The sequence below is a fragment of the Aythya ferina genome, assembly GCF_964211825.1.
Source record: "Aythya ferina genome assembly, chromosome: 1".
Taxonomy (NCBI): Eukaryota; Metazoa; Chordata; class Aves; order Anseriformes; family Anatidae; genus Aythya; species Aythya ferina.
This window is the reverse complement of record NC_140296.1, coordinates 115,978,472-115,999,091: the sequence shown is the minus strand read 5'-3', so window position 1 is coordinate 115,999,091 and position 20,620 is coordinate 115,978,472. Positions and strand designations below refer to the sequence as shown.

Sequence of the window (20,620 nt, the reverse complement as noted above, 5' to 3'; positions counted from 1 at the left end):
CAGGTTTCTAAGAATATAAGCACATCAGAGGACTGGGTTTACTCTCCTTTCCTATGGCAATTTTACTCTTTTTATTCTTTCCAGCTTTTCCTTACTGGAGCCACTTCCTATTCTCCTTTTACATGCCTTTTCTTTAGTTAAAGCTTGCTTTCAATTACCACTAGCATTAGAAACAAAATCGAACTTTTTATTTATTTATTGCTATCAGTTCACTTCCATAAGCTTTTCCTGCTTAGTTCATCAAAAAATATTTGTTTGCATAGAAAACCCATTTAGCATAGTAAAAAGAACATTGTATCTTTAAATGCAGATGAATCTTTTCTGTGGAAAAACCTTGGAAGATGGTGGAAAGAGGAGATGGAAGAAGGAAAGGTGAAGCAATCTTTATAAAAGTTTCCTTCTAGAGATTTCTTAGACCTTCCTGGCAGCAGCAAAGGGGCATTTTCCTACCTGATATATACAACAGACACCATCACCCAGGAGACCAGTTTCAGATTAAGAATTTTTATTCTTATGATCTCAGGCACTACTTCACAGTGCTTTAAAAAGTTTAATAGTAAAATAATGCTTATCAATCACATAATGTGAAATTGCTTATATACAATATTTTAAATAAATTCAAAATTATTCATAAGTCTCTAGCCATTTTAAAAGATAAAGATTCAACTGATGTATTGTTACACACACACATACCAAACATCTTCCAGAATATGTAGAACAGAGTTTTCATGCTCAAAATCATTAAACTAGTATAATGGATATCCTACAGTCTTCCTAAAAGAACTCATCTTAATACTGAAGTAGTAATTATTTCAGCTAAATTTGTGTACAACTTACAATAGAGATTCCTGTGGAAGCTGTGTTGCAAATTTTAATACAGGTTTTGCTACCAGAAAAGCAATGATAAAACCAATTATTTTGAAAATATAAGCAATTAAAAAAAAAGAGTTTGATGAATACACTCTCCCTCCTCACAAGATTCAGAATGATTGTAGGACTAATTCTTTCAGTCCTTTAATTCCTCCAGTAAAATCAGATGTCTGTAATTACGATGCCCAACTGTTCCTTATTTTCTGGATTTGTTCCTTGCTATCCCCCTTCCTGTTTCTTTTGTACTTTAATTACCCACACATGTTCCTTATTATTTTGCTCCTCAGAAGTCAAGCCTGATGCACAGAAAAAGCAACAGCTATTTTAATGTGGCCTCATCAGCCTGCCCTAGACCCTAGATCAGGCAAAACCCTTTCCGTACTCAGGACAGATGAGCACATGATTTGGCACAAGTTTTCACAGAGCTCTCCCTTGGCTGGTATGCAATATGTCTACGTTGTCTACATTTCCAGTTTACTGTGCTGCAGGGGTGCTTTTCAGGTACAAATCTGCATAGTTAGCTATTACAAAACTTGCTGGATTTGTGAGGCTTCAGCCTTGTAGCAAGCTACAGGATGAAGTCACGTACAGGTTCCACCTGGGGTACCTTCATCACACTATCTCCAGAAGGCACTTCCTTGCCTGGAGGAGGGTGTGTGTGTGCCTACGAAACATACCTGCATAGTACATAACCAAACCCACAACTGGCAGCAACTCGCCAGCAAATGCACTGCACAGACATGCTGGGGTTGTATCTGAATAGCAAACTCTGTTTGCACAACGCCAGTCACGCAGAACATCAACAAACTTCTGTTTCGTGATTCAAGTTGGTAAAAAAAAAAAAAAAAACATCAAGAGAAAATTATCTTGGTTTGTGTTTGTATCAACAAGAAAAAATGTTTTAATATCAAACTAAGATATCTTTCATCTGACTGCAAAGCTGAAACTTGACAACAACTAGAACCTTATCTATGCTTGGACATACACCATAGCACGTATAAATAGCAAATTCTTGATCATTTGTATATATGATGGCAGTTTCTTCCTTAATTTTGATTCTTGATGTACCTGATGATTAACTCAAGTTCCTCTAATATCATATAATCATAAATTGCTGTCTTAACTTTTCACTTAACTGTTTTTCTTCAGAATTGTAAAGCATGTGCTGCTGCACCATTTTTGCTTGTTTATGTTTACATAGCACCAGCTCTCAGTAACTTACTGAGACAGGCAAAGCTTGGTGATTTTCAAAAATTATACAAGGTGCAGAGATGAGGCCATCAGAAAGGGCCACTGATTCTCCCTACCTGTGCATTTCTCTCTTCTGACAGTGTTTATCCATTCTGGCACAGGCACTCCTCGTGCCCTGTGGAGGGCTTTCCCAGGGTATCTCAGGAAGCACATACACCTCTAACCACTTGCCTGCTTCTGAAGCTCCATCCTCTAAGTGACTCCTTTTTCTCCCCCCATGTAAAGACGGATCAGTATCAAAAAATCTCCAGCTTATTTCCCATGCACAAGACAAGGTATGCAAGTTCTATATATATGGAAAACAACAACTAAACTCATCAGTTTTGGCATCTCAGTGAGCAATCCTAACAGAAGTCAAAGTCATCAAAGGTCAATGTGAGCCACCTATTTTGAGTCTCTGACACCACAAGACTAAAGAAACCAATCCTGATCAGCTCAGTTGGCATCTCTGACCCTAACACAGGATTTTCTTCTCACACAGTGGACTGTTGCAGTAGCAGAGGGATGATGAGAACACAACCTCATATTGGCAGTCATGTGGCACAGAAGAGCTCTGATGATTCATGCTCTGGAGTGACCCTTTTGACTCATTAGATTCTAGCAGGGGAGAAGCATCTTAAGGGATCTTATTGGAACAATACCTCGGGGGAAAAAACATCAATTTTATAGAGAAACAATAGGTTTAATGCCTAAGCAGCCAGCCCTCAGGTTTGCAATTATAATATACTTTATAATATACTGAAAGGCTGGAGCAGCTTAAAGGTGTGATTTCTTCCTCAGGAGTGTCATGCCTGGTACAGAGTACAAACATCTGTTTGATTTCTGTAGAGAGAATGGATTTCATGCTGAGGAGAAAAATCTTATCTTTCAGAACAAAATCAAATAACACTGCCCCTTTATAGCAAATTGAACTGGGGTGGTCCGTCTTCACAATATAATGGTTACTTTGGTAAGATTTGGGAATATTTTAACACTAAATAATAGTATATCAACTGAATTTAAAGTAACAGATAATGTAGCTCTCTCCCATATTATCTGCAACATTTTAACAACCGTTATTTGATGTTTTTCCTAAGCCTGAATAGGCTTAGCCTTTGCTAACTTACTTTTCCTAACTCAAGCTGATGAATACAGTTCAACCCCCTGGTAGAACTTTATTTCTGAAGTACCAGTTCTTCAGTCATACTCGGTTACCTGTTGCCAGACAAATGCTTGTGCATCACAGAGCTACAATAAGAACAGAAGTTGCGTATTTCGGACAGTCTATTTACAGCCAGCTGAAAACTTTGAAACCACCCCAGATAAGATATAAAAATGAAAGATCACATTTGCAGTTGGTACAGACTGGCAAAGGTCTACTGATTTATTAAAGATCTTTTGGTTAGTCAGAAGAAAGGTGCACTTTCTTAATTTCATAATTACCCTGCCTTGTGGAGTAATAAAACAACAGCAAGCTTTCTGAAATAGAGGCAGTGAAGCCTGAAAACAAGAATCACGAGTCTGTTCACTTTTCCAGTGAACTAATATCTTCTGAATCAATTTTCTCTTTGATTCAGGGAGAGAGGGCAGGCTAGAGATGGCTGCAACAATCAGGATTTCACAACAGAAGGAATTTTCAAGTACCCATAAATGCCGTAAATTCAAAAATAAGACTCAGTAATGGAAATATTACAACAACCTGGCCCTAACCTGATCAACAACAGAGAGGAGTGGAAGGTCTAAAGCAGTCCTACCCTCCTGGATCTATAAAACAGGAAAGCGAGGCATGACCAGCATGCAGTAACAGAGATACGTTTTGGCTGTGTCAACTTTCTAACCACTGCATGAAAGCTAATTTTACTTCTGGAAGGCAATACGGTCTAGCAAACAGAACTGGATAGGGAATTAGGGAGTGTCATTTCCTTTCTGCCACTAGCCTGATTGATGAGGTGGGATGAACACCTGTGTCCTGCTTTTTACTGCCTGAGTATGAGGAGGAATGGAGTAAAATACTCTGAGAGTTCCTAACTTGGAGATCTTCAAATAAATATGGTTGACAGAATCAACAGATACATAAATATGCACAGAAAAACTTACACCTGAGCCCTGGATCCTTCGTAGTTACTGGATTTCACAGACTATAACCAAGACAAATTAATTTTTAGCAATCTGTACTTATATCTCACACACAAAAAATTGAAAATGCAGAAATATCATGTGTGTATATCACTTCTACTTTCATGCTTTTAGCTTACTACCTACCATGAAAGTAATTATTTGTATTTTGCAAATATATATATTTCTAGGGGGAAAAAAAATGCACAAGAAAAAAGTCAGTCTGTCCAACTTTGCAGTTGTTACTCCAAAAATAAGATTACTGCTGGGTTCCCTATTTCACTGCATTTAACAAGTGTCTAATCTTTCTGCTCCTACTCTTTGTTATATAATAAACAGTGCAACAACTTTCCAAGTTCATAATATATCTCAATGGCTGGCACACACACACAAAAAAAAAGGCACTCTTCTTTAGAGCTAGGATCAGATCTGTTTGGCAGTTAGGAGTATTTTCCAGATAGATCTGACACAGAAGTAGACTAGTCTATTACTAAATAAAAGTTTATTCTTCTACAATTCTTAGTCAGAATACATGGACAAAGACAGCTCTGTTAGCTGGCAAAACCGCAAGTTGTAATTGTTTATGAATCAAGATAAAAGAAAGTTTGAAAAGCCTTCAAAAGGTGAACTGTTGATTTTAACTTTTAAAAATCCAACCCCCCCTCAAAATATTAAAGCTTTGAAATCCAAAGCATATGTACAGAGCTCATTTCACCTAATTAGTTGCATTTAAAACAGATTTCTGATCCATATGCTCAAGTTGCAGTTAAATACAGGGATCCTACAAAATACATGCTACTAATTAGAACTAAGGGAATATAGTCCTGTGACTCAGGCACAAGAGAGGGAAGTCGAGACCAACATACCTAGCTCTTCCACTCTACTGCCTGAGAGATGAGTATTTATGTTTTGTACTCCAGGCTTCCAAAATATTTCTTATTTGTATTTTGCCACCACAAGGAAATTCATGGCTGTCCAAAACCGCTCTTGACCAATTATATTTCTGCCACTAACTAAAGACAGGCAAACAGGCAGGAATGCACTAAGTTCGGGATAAATCACATCAAAAAAAAAAAAAAAAAAAAAAAAAAAAGATGAAAAAACATAAATTTCAGAAGATCTACAAAGAGACACGGAGACATGGCTAAAAGGGATACATGCAACTAGCAGCTCACTCGTGATAAACCAGTATAACCCATACTTGTTTATCCCCCTTCCTCTCCCAGAACTTCCCCTTTCTCAGACAGTAAACACAGGAATTAAAAAACAAAAATGCTGCTGATTTAGAAAGTTACAGACGTAGAGCACAGTCATCTAGTCTTAACAAATGATCCCTCCTTAACACTTCAGAAGCAAAGGAAATTGAAGGTTCCTGTCAATACGCCTGCAGAGAAAAAGCCTGTCTACCATCATACTTGGCAATTAGTTCAACTCTCGATCTGTGCAATAATTACTTTTAAAAGCTATATAAGGACAGAGTATTGTTCAGAGACCAAAGTATATGGGACTATTCTTGGGACAAAATATTCTTGGGACTAAAAATATACATGAGCTGTATTTCCTACTTCTGCCACTGACTCATAGAAGGAATGTAGACAAATGACTGAATTTTGCTATGATTTAGTTTCCTCACCTGCAAAGCCCAGGAAAAAGGAAAAAAAAAAAATAAGGAAAAAGCAAACAAAAGCATTCTTCAATGTGGGAAGATTGAGCCAATGGTTAAATTCATCATGTACTAGACATGAAAAACAAGTATAAACTTGTAAGAAATCAGCTGTACACAACTACTACTTAAATCCTGAAGGAGCTGAGCTTGTCATGTGTAGAAAAACATTACCCTTCCTCACGTCTTTCTCATCAGCCCTTTTCTGACATATACCAGAGTGTTGTGCAAGTCTATTGCAGCTGTGCTGTTCAGGATGTACACCAAAAGTAAAAAATGGCAAACTTTGGGTAAGATTTAGGGAAGGATGTTCCAGAACACAAAGAAAGCTGATGATAATGTCACCTTAAGCTTTCCTCCACCTTTTCATTTGCTTAAAAATCATTTCACGCAGATATACCCACTTCAACCAGCATATTTGAAAGACCAGAGAAGGGTGTCAACATGACAGATAGTTCTTGAGAAATTCAACCTATATTTCAAAACTGCTTATCAGCTTTTGTTGCTTCTGCAGTATGCATTTTCTTCCCCACTTATGCAAAAACAATGACCACAGCGTAATTTAGTAAAGAAAGCTGAATACAGATACAAAGAAAGGAAGATGCACAATGTTCCTCCAAATCTAAGACTCTACAAGCTCACTCATTATTGTCTCTAATCTTTCATTTACAAACTACTGTGGCATTGGGCCTGCCAACATCTCTTAAGGAAAACTCTGTCCAAGGATTACATTTGGGTTTTGCTGAACAAACACTCCATACAACAGCAATCATGAATAGCTCTCCTGAGCTGGGCTTCACAGCCCACATTTAGAAAAATTTGCTACTTCCAAATCTGTCCAAAGACCTGTTATCAGGTGCACACAAATGTCTCAAGGTACTCCTAAGTCTATTTAATCTATTTTCTCACTAGTGCTCAGATATACTGGGTAACAAACATATCCAATGAAATGAGAACACAGAGTGTTAGCACAAATTGAAGTAAGAAAGAAAATGCAGTCTGCATAAAACAGAAGTTGAAAAAAAAAAAAAAAAAAAGGACAAATAGTGTGCTGCCATGCTGAAGATTTAATCATTTTCCCATAACTTGGTTGCTTTTACACTATTCTTTCACTCCTCAATATCAACACATGATTTGGCACTGTTCTGCTTCCTCCATCCTCCTGAAGATGTCTTTGTCTATCAAGATCCGATGTTACTAATTTCACACTGAAAGTGTGAATGCCAAAAAATGTAATTCCAAAATCTGCATCTTTAAACAGTATTGAGGTTGTTACAGAAACCCCAAGGAACAAGGCTAAGTCCCTTTTTTGAAAAACTGAATTATCTAACTGGACATAGAAATATGAAAAAAACTTTTAAAAGAGTGAGTTAGTATGAAGCACAGAAGACGTGATAAACGTACCATCTTCCTGAACTTTCTTTAAGTGGAAGACAAATTCAAATATTTCAACCACTTTGCAAAAATAAGCAGTCTGTTAACGGCAGTAAACATTTTGAATTTCTTTGCAATGTGAGGTCACTACAATAATTCAAGTTATCAGTGTACTGGAAGTACAATTAATAGCATCTACAGGTGCTAACATTTTCCCACATAATCATCACCCTGACTATTCTTGTGAGGATTATTTGGTTTGGAGAGCACAAGCACAGAAATGGGCTGGGCAGACAATGAATTGAGCCAGCAATGTGCACTTGCAGTCCAGAAAACGAACCACATCTTGGGCTGCATCAAAAGCAGTGTTGCCAGCAGAGGAAGGGAGGTGATTGTGCCCCTCTGTTCTGCTCTCTTGAGACCCCACCTGGAGCCCTGCATTCAGCTCTGGGGCTCCCAGCACAAGCGGGACATGGATGTATTAGAACAAGTCCAGAGGAGGCCATGAGGATGATAAAGGGGCTGGAGCTTCATCCTGAGGATGAAGCCAGGCTGAGAGCTCCAGATGTTCAGCCTGAAGAATAGAAGGCTCCAGGGAGACCCTATAGTACCTTCCAGTACCTAAAGGGGGCCTACAGGAAAGCTGGGGAGGGACTCTGTGTCAGGGGGTGTAGGGATAGGACAAAGGAAAATAGTTCTAAATTTAAAAGGGTAGATTTAGATTTAGATTTAAATGTTAGGAGGAAATTGTTCACTCAGAGGGTGGTGAGGCCCTGGCGCAGGCTGCCCAGAGAAGCTGTGGATGCCCCATCCCTGGAGGTGTTCAAGGCCAGGCTGGATGGGGCTTTGGGCAACCTGGGCTGGTGGGAGGTGTCCCTGCCCATGGCAGGGGGGTGGGACTGGGTGGGCTTTAAGGTCCCTGCCAACCCAAACCATTCTGTGATTCTACATGTATTTTTAACCATGCCATAAATAAAGCATTTCCACACCAGTCCAAGCAAAGCTGCATGCAAAAAGGAACACGTGTGCACGTAGAGCAACTTGTGTTATTCTGGAAGGGATACAAGGCTGAGCTTGGCACAAATCCTGCTGCAGTCACCAGCAGCAGCCCAATGACCAGGGATGGCAAAATGAGGTACTGATATGACTACACGGTTACCTGCTTGACAGCAATCTAGCATGAGCAAAGGAAAGAGTTTTAGTTCTGTGTTGTGCTTAATCTAGTTCACTGTCATGCAGCACCAGGGTATAGCACGGGTTCCGAGATGCTAATACCAACAGAGCAGGCATGCCCATGTAGCACCCTGAATATCTTAGTACACAGCTTTTCGTGTTATCCAGACAGCACATCATTGATTATGTTTTGCTTTTTTGTCTGCAGTATGTTGTTTTCTTACACGGAAATAGTCAAGAATGTGTAATATAGGCTTGTTCTTTTGGAACTTTCTATTCATACTTTATTACCTTACCTTAAAAGAATGATGATGTTGATGATGTTATATTTTCAAAGTGCAATAAATTAAAAAGACACTTCACATAAATGAGTATCCTCAGTAATAGGCAATATGAATTACCTAATTTTACAATCAAAACCTATTCAATTCTGCACCAGTGTAGTTTTTCATGTAGTCAAATCTTTCCGGTTGTTAAGCACTCTTCTAAAACTTTTTCAGGCTTACTGAACTTACTTTTCATCATGATGAATGACTGGAGAAATACTGTAATACAACCTAGCCATTTCTGAAAACAAAACTGGTAATACATTTTCCTGACATTAAGAGGTTTTTGCAAACTAATATGCATGTATGCATCATTCATATCTATCATTCTTAAGTACCTAAATCCAATTTGGGTATTTAACAGGAAGTGGTCTTTGGGTCATACATGCATCCCAACATGCTAGTGCAGATTTACACAAATTTGGCCAAATGATTAAAATGAGGTAAATCTTATCCAAGAAAGCCCAAAACAAAATTCGAAGTTCTCAGCTCCTATGGGTGACTAACCCACATACGAAACATTTGCAGAGAGTAACTGAGCATGTACTAACTTGCAGCCTATGGATGCTTGCTAAGTGAATATCTACCCTACATTCAGGCCTACCCTGGCAACAATCCCACCAAATAATAACCTTTTACACCTTACCTAGAGACTATAACAATGTGCAAATACAAAGGGGACCAACCATGATCACACAGATAACGTTAGTTCTGGTAATTCTGAGATCCTGACTTTGTCATTTTACTAGAGAGCTATTCTGATACACATAAGGGATCTGAAATAAAGTTTTAAAATAACCTAGCATTCCTTTTCACACATTAGTAGTATATAGAAGAATCAAAACTGCTGCATTTGGGGAAGAGGGTGTTTTTTAAACAAAAAGTTTCCATTACATCCTGTACACGATTCCCACTGAGTACAAGTCAAGACCTGCAACCCTCCAATTCTATTTCTTCATAGATATATTTTTCACGGACCTTCAATAAAATATGTCAAAACAGTGATTTTTACCTTAAGCCCTGAAGTTACATTTCCTGTAGGCAGACACTTTCATTAAAGCGTTGTAAGAACTGCCTGTTGGAAAGTTATGTGGAAGCTACAGAAATCATGTCCTCTGTTTATGATGCCACTCTCTAATTTTGAATGCAAGTAGGCAGGAAAACATACACTAATCATCTTCACCACTAATAAGAAGATTAACAATTAACTGGCCTCTAGGAATTCAGATAAAATTAATTTTGTTCTATTTGTACTTCTATTGCTGTTACTCTGATGAGGATGTTTTGTCATTTTGCTGCTCCCTGAAACACTCTTTTAAGATACTCATGAGTTCCCTCACTTAGATACAGAAAAGAAAGACAGCATATTCATGGGATGTAGTTTGTTACGTGAAACAGAACTGGACATATATGTATAATTTATGATGTGCAGACAAATGGAGATTACTTAAATCAGTATTCATGGATCTTAGAGTATTGATAAATTGCTTCCAAATAATGCACTTTATTTTACAGCTGGCATAAGATGACCTATTAAGATGACCTATTAGCTACATACTTTCAATACTTTCAGAAATCATGATATTACTACATCTGTATTTTAAGTTCTCTCTTTTTTTTTTTTTTTTTTTTCTTTTACTGGACAGGAAAGATTTGCCAGTAAACTACACACACAAGCTGCTGCAACAGAATGATTCATAGTGGGTTGTTTTTCACATGGTCTAAAATACATGTTATTTACCAGAATGAAAGTCCAAGCAAGAGTAAAATATTGCTAAATTATACACTGATATATAATAATCATGCTCCAAACTACATCTCAAGTAATTCCTAGAACTAAATGTTATTGAGTTCCTATCAAAGTTATAATAAAAATTCCCATTTCCTCAGATGTACTTCAATCAAATCCACTTGAAATAATTCATTGAAAAGGATTTAAACATTACTTAGTGCTGAAATGCAGCCTGTGTGGAAGATTCAGTTAACAAAAATCTGTTGCATAGCAAAGCAGTGTGACACTAATGCGCATTGCATGGAAATGTACTAAATATGACTGCACTGAAAATACAAAAGTACTGAAACTGTCTTAGAATGGTGACTATGTTTCTCCAACTGGGAGAATATAAAGAGATTTTCTCTCAAAGAAGAGTAACTTACAATCTCTGGCCAAAGCCGTAAGCAACACTTATCTGCCCCCTTCACTTTTTTATATACCCTGAACCAATCAATCCTCCTGCACATCAGGAGCATCCTTAAACCATTTGAATCCAGATACGCCAGGTTATGTTAGGAGATCTATCTGTACAGAACAGCAAGGAATGAAAAGCCAATCTTACTGTCTTACTAAAATCAATGCTTACTATCTTTTTCCCCTTTCAACCTTAATAAGCATATTTTACATTAATGCCCACGTTTCTAAACATGAGTCATTCCCCAGTGCTTTCAGACAGCAGTAGCATTTTTGTATGTGGCCACTTCAACATGGACCACAGTCAAAGGTTTTAAAGAAAACTATGTAGTCACAGCCTAAGAGGGAAAGTCCCTGCATGAATAAATAATCGGGCCATAAATACTGTAAGCACAGGGTAAGCATTAAGGGTCTGTGCTTGAACTGGAGGGAAGTACCAGCTGAGCTATAGAGAGATATGCTCTGTTCAGCATATTCATGGGAAAACAGTGAGCGGTGAGGTGACAAAGTTGGCTGATTACACACAGCTATTCAATCGCTATCAGGCTGACAGCTAACTTCTAACAGCTGTGGAGTGACTGCACAACAAAGTCAGAGAAAGTTCAATCCACGAGAAGGCAAAATGATGTATTGAAAAATAATCTCAACCTGATAAAAAAAAAATAATAAAAAATGGCAGACTGAGCTGAGTGTTACCAGTCAGAAGACTTTGGATTATGATCGGTAATTCCATGACAGTATCAACTCATTGATTATAAGCAATAAAAAAGCAAATCAAACTATCAATTATCAGAGAAGGAACAGAGAACAAAAAAGAAAACATAATTATGCCACTACGTAAAATCACAGACACCTCTTAGCAAAACAGATGTATTAGAGCTGGAAGAGATACATCAATAGACCATGAAGATTATCAAAGGCTTCAAATTTAGGGGAAACTGGGTGTGCTGGATCTCTTCAGCTTGGACAAGGAGCCACAGAGAAAATACGACAGAGTCCTCCAAACTGCAACTGGCATACGGAAGATGGATAGAAGCACACTCAAAAAAAAAAAACAAAGACAAAAACAAAAACACTTATCCACAGAATATGTTGCTTAAGGACACTGTGGAGGCAAATTTAAACAGGCTTGTGGGATGAGAAAATAACCAGGAAGAGCAGCTTCACAGCAGGTTACTACAGTAACCGAGCATAGCTGGATCAGGAAATCCCCTGAGCTAAAAATGGCCAGATGCTTGAAGACTGCTGGGGAAATGTAGTATGTTACAACGTTTGCCTCATATATTCTTCCTTAGGTGTCTGCTGATGGTCATTGTGGAAATCAAGAACGACCGCACTGATTTGGATTAAAGGTCTGTCTAGTACGGTAGCCTATGTTCTTAAACTCACTTACTTCACTTCTCGTACAAGGTGATTGCACAAAACCATTATGCCTGATAATGCAAAATAATTTTGGAAGTTTTGGACAATGGAAACATCTTAAACAATTGTTCTTTCACACCCCAAAAATTTACAAGTTGTCTAAAACACAGACTATGTCACCAGCGTGGCTGCATGCTCCACTAGGAGGGTGGCCTGGCAGTGTTTAGCATAAGAAAAGGGCAGGGAGAGGTGTAACACAGCATTAGGCAGAGATCCGGACAGGTACCGGTATCATGCAGGAGCAGAGCGCTGTGCTGTGCTTTAAAGTGGCAGGGGCAACAACAACCTAGGTGGGCACTTGCTGACATGGGGGAAGTGAGTAGCGTTAAGAGAGCTGACAGCCAAGTTGAATCATAGACATCTTCGAAGATAATCAATGTCAATGGTGAGAGCCAAGCAAGACAAGAGTTCCAAAAATTAAATCAAGAGGCTCAGAGAGGGCACGAGTCCAGAGCGTACAAGAACACGTTACTGTACCACAAAGTGAAAGCATCAAAACTGACCAGCAACACAAAAACCTGTGTACCTGTGTTACCCATAGCTAAATCTCACCACATGCAAGCTATCGAAGCAATACACTTGAATGTGATCACAACTGGAAAGAAGATAGACTCAAATTCCTTCCACTTAAAATACTTTTTAAAAGCATGGAAGTTCGAAGAGTCACACCCGATTTTCACTCCCCTGAGACTAAAAACTTGTGCCGTTCTGCCTAGCAATGAAGTTTACTTTGCTACTTGCAAAAGTAAACACTGTCTGTGATTATGGACTCTTGGAACTATCAACCAGCCTCTCAAAACAAATTGCTTTGAAAGAGGAACATAAAACTAAGGACAATAGTATTTTTCCATCAAACACCCAAGCATTCCAGCTCTTGCTAGCAAGGCTAGTAAAAACAAAGAAAACAGCTGACACGTAATTCACATCGCAAGTTGAAACGGAAAAAAAATAGTCCTCTGGATACTAAAAAATCCAGCTGTAAGTTTCTAAACAGTCATTTTTCATGAATCATCTTAAAATCACTACACTATATCATCTGACAAATTCTTTATATCTTCTTTAGTTTGCTTTAGTTTGTGGACCCAATGTTTCACTTTCTCTAGTTACTTGAGTATTGTAGCTAAATTTAAAAATATTAATAATTAAAAACAAAACAAACAAAAAAGAACATCTCCAAAAAACTGTCACAAAACAAGCATATATTATAAAGAACCACTGGGCTAAAAAAAAAAAAAAGTTAAAAGCATATCCCCACTTCTGATCCTCAGACAGGCACCTTGGGATAGGAAAGGAACATTAATTTCCAAAGTTTTGTATTATGAATAATAGGAAGACTGTTTAAATTTGAAGTGTAGGGAATGATAAATCAAATATAAAAGTACATTCCTTCCATCTTTGGAAAACCCAGCCCACTGGCTAGCATGGCAGATGGCCCGCTGAGGTTTGGCAAGGTTCAAGACGTCCGTGACAGAACTCTACTTGATGTGGTACGTCTGGTGTTAGAAACCACTTTCACTCATACGAGCAATTTTCATCCTACAGAAGTGGTATCTGACATGAACTGGCTGACAGAAATGCTGTTGCAGTTGTAAGTCATATCTGAATTATTATAACAATTACTTGTGATCAACAGCTATTGGTGATCTTGCAGTCAAAGTACAAAGTCTATATCTGCTAAAAAGACTGAAACGAACTCATTAACAAAGCAGGAAATATTGCAGCTGTCAGTAAATACTCTAAAGAAGCTTGTGCAGTCAATGTTAATATCTCAGTCCCTATCAGCAAAAAGGCAATATTCTGGAGAGAGCTCTTTGTGCTCCTCATCCCTGCACGGCCCGTCCTGTCACTGGCCAGCTTTCAAAATTAAAACTTCTTCCCAGAAAAACAGGCAGGCCCTGTACACCAGTTTCCACCACAAGTCCCACAGTACTTCTTCACTCCTCCTATTCCCTAAAGGCTGAAAGTAAATTCTTCCTACGGCTCCCAGAGAGGAGAGAGGAAAGGTGACAGACAGACAGGAAGGGGGAACAGAAGAGGCAAAGGCCAAATAGTTTTCCTGGGGTTTCTTGCTTCCCACCCACCAAGACGCATTCCACAGCTCCACAAGGGATAACCCCTTCTTTAGGATAGAAGATAAAATAGTATCTGACATACAGCATTTCCTTACAAAATGCTCGTCCATGGAGAAGTCTGGAGCAAAACATGAAACATGCAGTGTGTTGCACTTGTGCTCCTACATACCAGTCTAAATCCTACCAGATCACAGTAAACATTTGGGAAGGGAAAGAACCATACTTCATGTTAATATCCCGAACATACAAAATCCTCAAATACTTCTCTGAAGGGCCAGAGGATTAAAAGGACCGGCTGGTACGTCATAGTGACTCATTGCTTAAATCCAGAATATTAAAATATTAGCCACCAGATGAAACTTTTGCCATCAGTGATATTAGTTAAAAAGGAAAGAAAAGAGATCTAAAGAAGGTATTGTGAGAAAAACAGCAGAAGATCTATAATAAGAAGCAATTCAGAATGACAGAAATTATTTGAAGAAATGAAAAATATTTTTGAAAGGTAGGGAGTAAAGTGCAGTGCTATAAAACCCTTCAAAAGGTATTAAAAAAAAAAAAAAAAAAAAAAACACAAGAGAGAGAAGGATAAAAAGATAGAAATGCAAAGTGGAAAATAAATGCTTCTGATTTTTCCTTAGGAACTTTATAGGTCACATTTTCCTCTAAGTTTAGTCACCTTCATTTCACAACTGGCTCACTTACTAGTTGCACAAGACACATGACTAACAAGGCAGGGTAAGTTTTGATTTCAATAGATAAGTATTCAGTCAAAACTTACAAGCATGTAAAGAACAGCTCTCAATTTGATTTTTCCATTTCTTGGTCTTTCTACAGCCGTGCTGCAAGGACTCCAGCAATACTAACAAAAAATGCACTGTTAACACTAAGTAGTTGATCAACAGGATCCGAAAGCAGCTGTACATAACCCTCTTGGAGAATATGAAAGTCATTTACTTCCAAAAGCAAGCCCTTAGCATATCTTAGGAACAATGCAAGTAATTTTGAATTGAGACTGTGCCAAGCAGCAGTTTCGATTTGCAATATTTATTCAAAGAATCACAACTGTGAAAACGAGAAAGTGTTTTCCAAGTATCTAGTTCCAAACAGTCTACTCCAGCTTTACTTAGCGTTTTTAATAAGAGGTTTAAGCAAAAAGCCACTTGGGCAACATAGCTCCTTTTGGAGCAATGCTAAATAAATCATAGTTAATCTAAACTCCCAGCTCACTTAATGAAAATTTGGAGTGCAGGCAAAGTCGTAGGAATGTGTTCAAGAGAGCAATTTCTTTTCTTGCAGAAGAAAGTTTAGTCCCCAACTACAAAAGTTCAGCAGTCCAAGCAGAGACTATTAACATCGCAGAGGATCTCTCTGGAACAGGTGTAACCCTCTGAGCAGGTGCTGGGAGGTCACAGACATCTCACTGCAGGCCAGGGATTTAAGTACATAATGCGAGGCTATAGCTTTCCACACTTGCACCTGTGCAAATTAAGCACAAACCAGTGTAAAGCATCACCAATTCCGACTTCGTACAGCTGCAAGGCAGTGCACAGGTGCAGCTTCCCAGTGACTCAGAGCCAACACGTTTAATGCCATGACCACATACCTTCATTTCTTCCTCATGCAGTCCACAGACAAACCTCTACAATGGGTATTTACATACCCACAATGGTTATTTTTAACATCACGGCTGGGGAGGGGGAAGGGGGGAGTTGAAGGGGGAGATCCTGGAAGCATTCAATAAAAACATCCCTCCCATTTGTACATGGGAAACTTAAGCTTGTTTTCAAGTTGTCCTGAAGTAATTTCACCGTCAATTCACGGAACTCAATGGATTCTGCTGTAAACAAGCCTTGGCTGAAAACGAAGTTCATCCCACTGTAAATCTGATACTATGTTCAGATGCCCTAAATTCCACCTAGCTCGCTATGTGCTTGTTTTTGAAAATTTATAAACCAAGGCCCACTGAAGAAACCATGACTAACAGAAAAACAGATAAATAAATAAATAAAACACATTTAAGACCAGCAAAGCCATACTAGATTCAAACAAAAACTTCTCATGAATGGCTACAGCCAACAGCATCCAGCACTACCTACTGAAACCTAGCCCCAGTGTATAAATCTTACAAAACATGGATTAAAAATAAAGGGGTAGCAAGAAGTATCACTCCAGAGTTTATTACCTGTCTTCTGAGAACAAACAATAAAGCCTTATCCTAATTACTAATCCTTAAATACTGACCCTTTTAATGATTATCTTCCATTATAGTCAACTGATAGAATACCAAGGTTCCTCTAAACATCGTGACAGGAAAGCCAAAAACACGTAAGAAAATTTTGATTCTAAGTAGATGTCTCCATACAGATGGCTTGCTCTAGTGTAGTGCTGTTAAATAGACAAAAAAAGCCAACAGCAGAGATTCAGTGGATTCTTGCAAGATCCTCTGAAACAGAACAGAAGACTGCAATGTTGGATATCCTTCCTTATACGAAGCGAGATCTTTTTATTACCAAATTCGTACCAATCTATTCATATACTAGGAATACATGCAATATATGGTTGTATTTACCTACACCTAACGTCATAAAAACAGCATGTGCTAAACTGTCACATCAGCACATTATTTAAAAAATATTTTTAAAACATTTTTAGCTTTACATTATCTTCTGAGCTTACTACATTCACCTGTGTGCTTCACTATTTTCTTCATATTTCTTGCATTCATTTTAATGTTTACTCAGTTGACTTGAAACATATTTTTCAGCTATAAGTAGGAAAGAATGAGGTAAGTACCAGCTATCTAGATAACCAAGTAACCAGTTATTTTCTGTAGGCCTTTTAGTATCAGGGGGTGTTGATATACATTAAAAATACATATCTAATCAGCAGCTCTGCAAGGCCCATTTTCACTGAAGAAGATGACAGCAGACCACTTCCTTTCCAACACCATAAAAACAAAGACAAAAAAAACCTGAAGAGAGCATTTGTTTGTGTAGAATCTAGGGCCCAAATAGTTTCTGAGTGTTGCCCCACTCCCACACTTTCCTTTCATGCTCACAGTTGCAATTAAAAATTCTTAGCTTTATGTCTTGTTACAGACACCAGTAGCACATTTACATACCTTGCATCAGATTACACTTTTTACCCCCTCTGGAATGAAAAGCCTTTCCTTGTACTAAAGTAAAGAAATTCTAGTGCTCTGTGCTTCCAAAGCATCTCAAAGAAAAGGCAGGATTGGGCACCTGGTTCTACCAATGCCAGAGACTACTAGCAAGCACTCCACCCACCGGGCACCAGCTCCACAGAGGCTCTGAAGTTTGCATAAAGAGCCTTTGCTCCTTTTCCTTTCATGAAAGGCTATTATTATGTAAATAACTAAGGAGTTAGTGAGCCTCTGTCATACATCATGTCACACTAGGTTGAATGGATTTCGTTTAAGCAAGGTGTGAAAATGAATTGTTTGAACAGAACTTTTGCTATACCCTGCAGAGTATGTACGACTAAAGTTTCATTCCTTGATCTTAGGAAAAGGGGGAGAAAGTGATAAAGACACATTTTTAACAAGTGTTCAGTGACCTTGGTCACAATGACTGTATATATTAGGCAACAGGGCCAGAGCACGAGCGCCCTAACCTAGAGACCCTACAGCTCACCTGCTCCCACGTGCCTTGGCACGACTTTTGGTCAAGCCACTTAGCCTTCTGCCAAGCAATACCGAGGCACCACACGAGTGACAGATTCTGTGAAGGACTATCCCTAGCAGGGCATACGGGCCTGACCTCCCTGTCTTGAGAGAACGACACGTTCTGCTAGATATCCAGGTTGTTTCCCCTGAAGATCACACAGTGTTGGCCTATTTTACTCACAGACACTAAAAATGGCCCCGAATATAGAAATTACACCTAAGAAGAACTGGTAACAAGGGATCTAACTCAGCAAAGTGCCTAGGCATTGAACTTATGAGCTTCATGGACTTAAGCTTCATGTACAGCAGTGAGCCTCAGCATATGTGTATGTCCCTGATTAATTAAAAAGGAAGCCTAGAGACATCCAAGCTACAAAAAAAAAAAAAAAAAAAAAAAAAAAAAAAAGTGGTAATTCAACCTCAATTTCTCTGTTACTGCTAAAAAAAAATTCACTTGTGAACATCAGCAACTAAAGGCTAGAAAGAGTAAGGGAAGAACAGTTCATATTTTAAATGGAGGGAAAGAAACAATGTCACATACCTTTTCTAACAAAAAGGTATCAGAAACTTTAGTGGTTAAAAAAAAACCAAATATTCACTCTCAAAAGCACAAACCTATTTTAGCATCTGTTGAAAACACCGCATTATCTCAGAACATAACTATGACACAAACATACAAAACTATAAATACAATTACATCTGCAGTTTTTATCTAATCAGATGTTACGCATGCGAATATCAAAACCAGAAGGAAAACAGCAGGTTTTGATAAAGGTTGAAACATTCTACTATTTATAAGGCATTAAATCTTGCTCTAAATCGAGACAGTCCAGTTCCTAGCCTAAAAAGGGAGAAATGTCAAACTTCATGAAGTCCACTTGAATATTCAATAACCCTGTTGTTTTTACAGGAAAGGTGCTATATATATATTTAAATATAAAAACATAAGAGATTGCAAGAAAAAATCTCTTTGCCTATACTTAAAAAGTTGTATGTCTTTACATCTGAACCTAATATTTTAAATAAATGAACATTACCAAAATATTAATTAACAATGCCACGTACTGGAAGATTACATGTAGCAGGTAAGCAACCATATGAGGAATTGTCAATTTTTATTCTTTTGCTATCCAAAATTTGTAGAGACCATTTAGTGGGGGAAGAAAACAAAACAAAACAAAACAAAACAAAAAAAAAACACAGAAGATACTCCTCCTGTTTTTAAATTGTGGAATCTTTCCCTTACTTTGTTTTGTTTAACTGAACTCTCTCACATCATAAAATCGGATTTTGTCCCAAATGAAACTAAAAGGGAAAATCTATCTCCTGAAAATAACAAAAACTTCCCAAAGTAAGAGCTGTGTTGAATTTCATCACAAACACCACTCCCTTCTCTTGGCATGTGCTGAGAGTCCCCTTCTGCCAGTGCTATCCCTCCCCGTAGCCATGCTGTCACACAGCTGGACAAGGGGATTCTGCAGAGGGGTCAAGGGAAGTATGGATTAGCTTCTCCATCCAAATCATGGCTTTTCTTCTCCTTCCCTTCCTAAACTTCCACCAGCAGAATTTCAGGAGAGGTTAGGGAATGAGGTAGTAGCCCAACTACAGATCTTACCAGGAATAAAGGTCTGTTTGTTTGCTTAGTTTTATTTGTTTAGATGGTGGTAGTGGTTTTTGCTTTGTTTTGTTTTCATGTAAGAACATCAGAACACCAGCTTAAATTTTCCCTTTTATACTTCTTTTTCAGCTAAAATATGACCAAATTGTTTTGCCTTGCAATATTAATACCAAGTTGCACAATCTCTCGAAACAGAGGTAGCTAATGGAAAATTTTACACATGCTTAGTTAGAGCTACAGGAGTCAGTGCAGGTTTGTGCAAGTTCTCCGCATTTAAAGGTGTTTTTTTCATACTTGAAAGACTTTTCAGTAAAATTCTGTATTTGGGATAATTTTCTCCTCTCAATTTAAAATCCCTGATGTTCTCTTGCCTTACAGAACTTACTGAAATACAGATTTATTTTTTTCTTTTTAAGGGAAATAATTGAGTGAATTTTCTTGCAGCTAAGTCAGATGTCTAGTGCTTAATTGCCTTGTATCCAGTTCAAGTGAAACACTGCCAAATCAAAGTGGCAAATGAAAATAGCCAGCAGAAACCACTTCGGATGTTTGCAAACAACTACTTGAAGTAATGGAGAAGAAAGGCTTGCAAATGCTAATGGATCACTCTAAATGATGTTACCTACTCTGCATAGGTATTTCTTATATGCCAAAAGCAGTATTGTGCTTTACATGTTTTTGGAGAGTTAGCAAGTCACAGACAGCAAATATCTATCTGCAAATCCTCTAATGAAAAAGAAGGGCATCCCTCTCACTCTTGCACTAGGTTATAATCTTTACCTACGATTCACTTTTGTAGCTATATAGTTGTCAACTACTGTACCATATTTTTTACTCTTTGGATTGTTAAAACTGTAGCAAAGAATACCTAGTTGTCTTTTTCT

General features: G+C 38.1%; 1 protein-coding gene across 4 annotated transcripts in view; it reads right to left on the bottom strand.

Moving 5' to 3' along the window:
- The window catches only part of CBLB (Cbl proto-oncogene B), a 136,013-nt gene that overhangs the window by 67,639 nt on the left and 47,754 nt on the right, over nt 1-20,620 (bottom strand). Inside the window, exon 1 of one of the 4 annotated variants that reach the window (XM_084535670.1) lies at nt 838-997. The exons of the other annotated variants lie outside the window; for them this stretch is intronic. The gene's annotated coding sequence lies outside the window, so the exon portion shown is untranslated. Of the gene's footprint in view, nt 1-837; nt 998-20,620 lie in introns of those variants that run through there. 4 annotated transcript variants of the gene reach the window in all.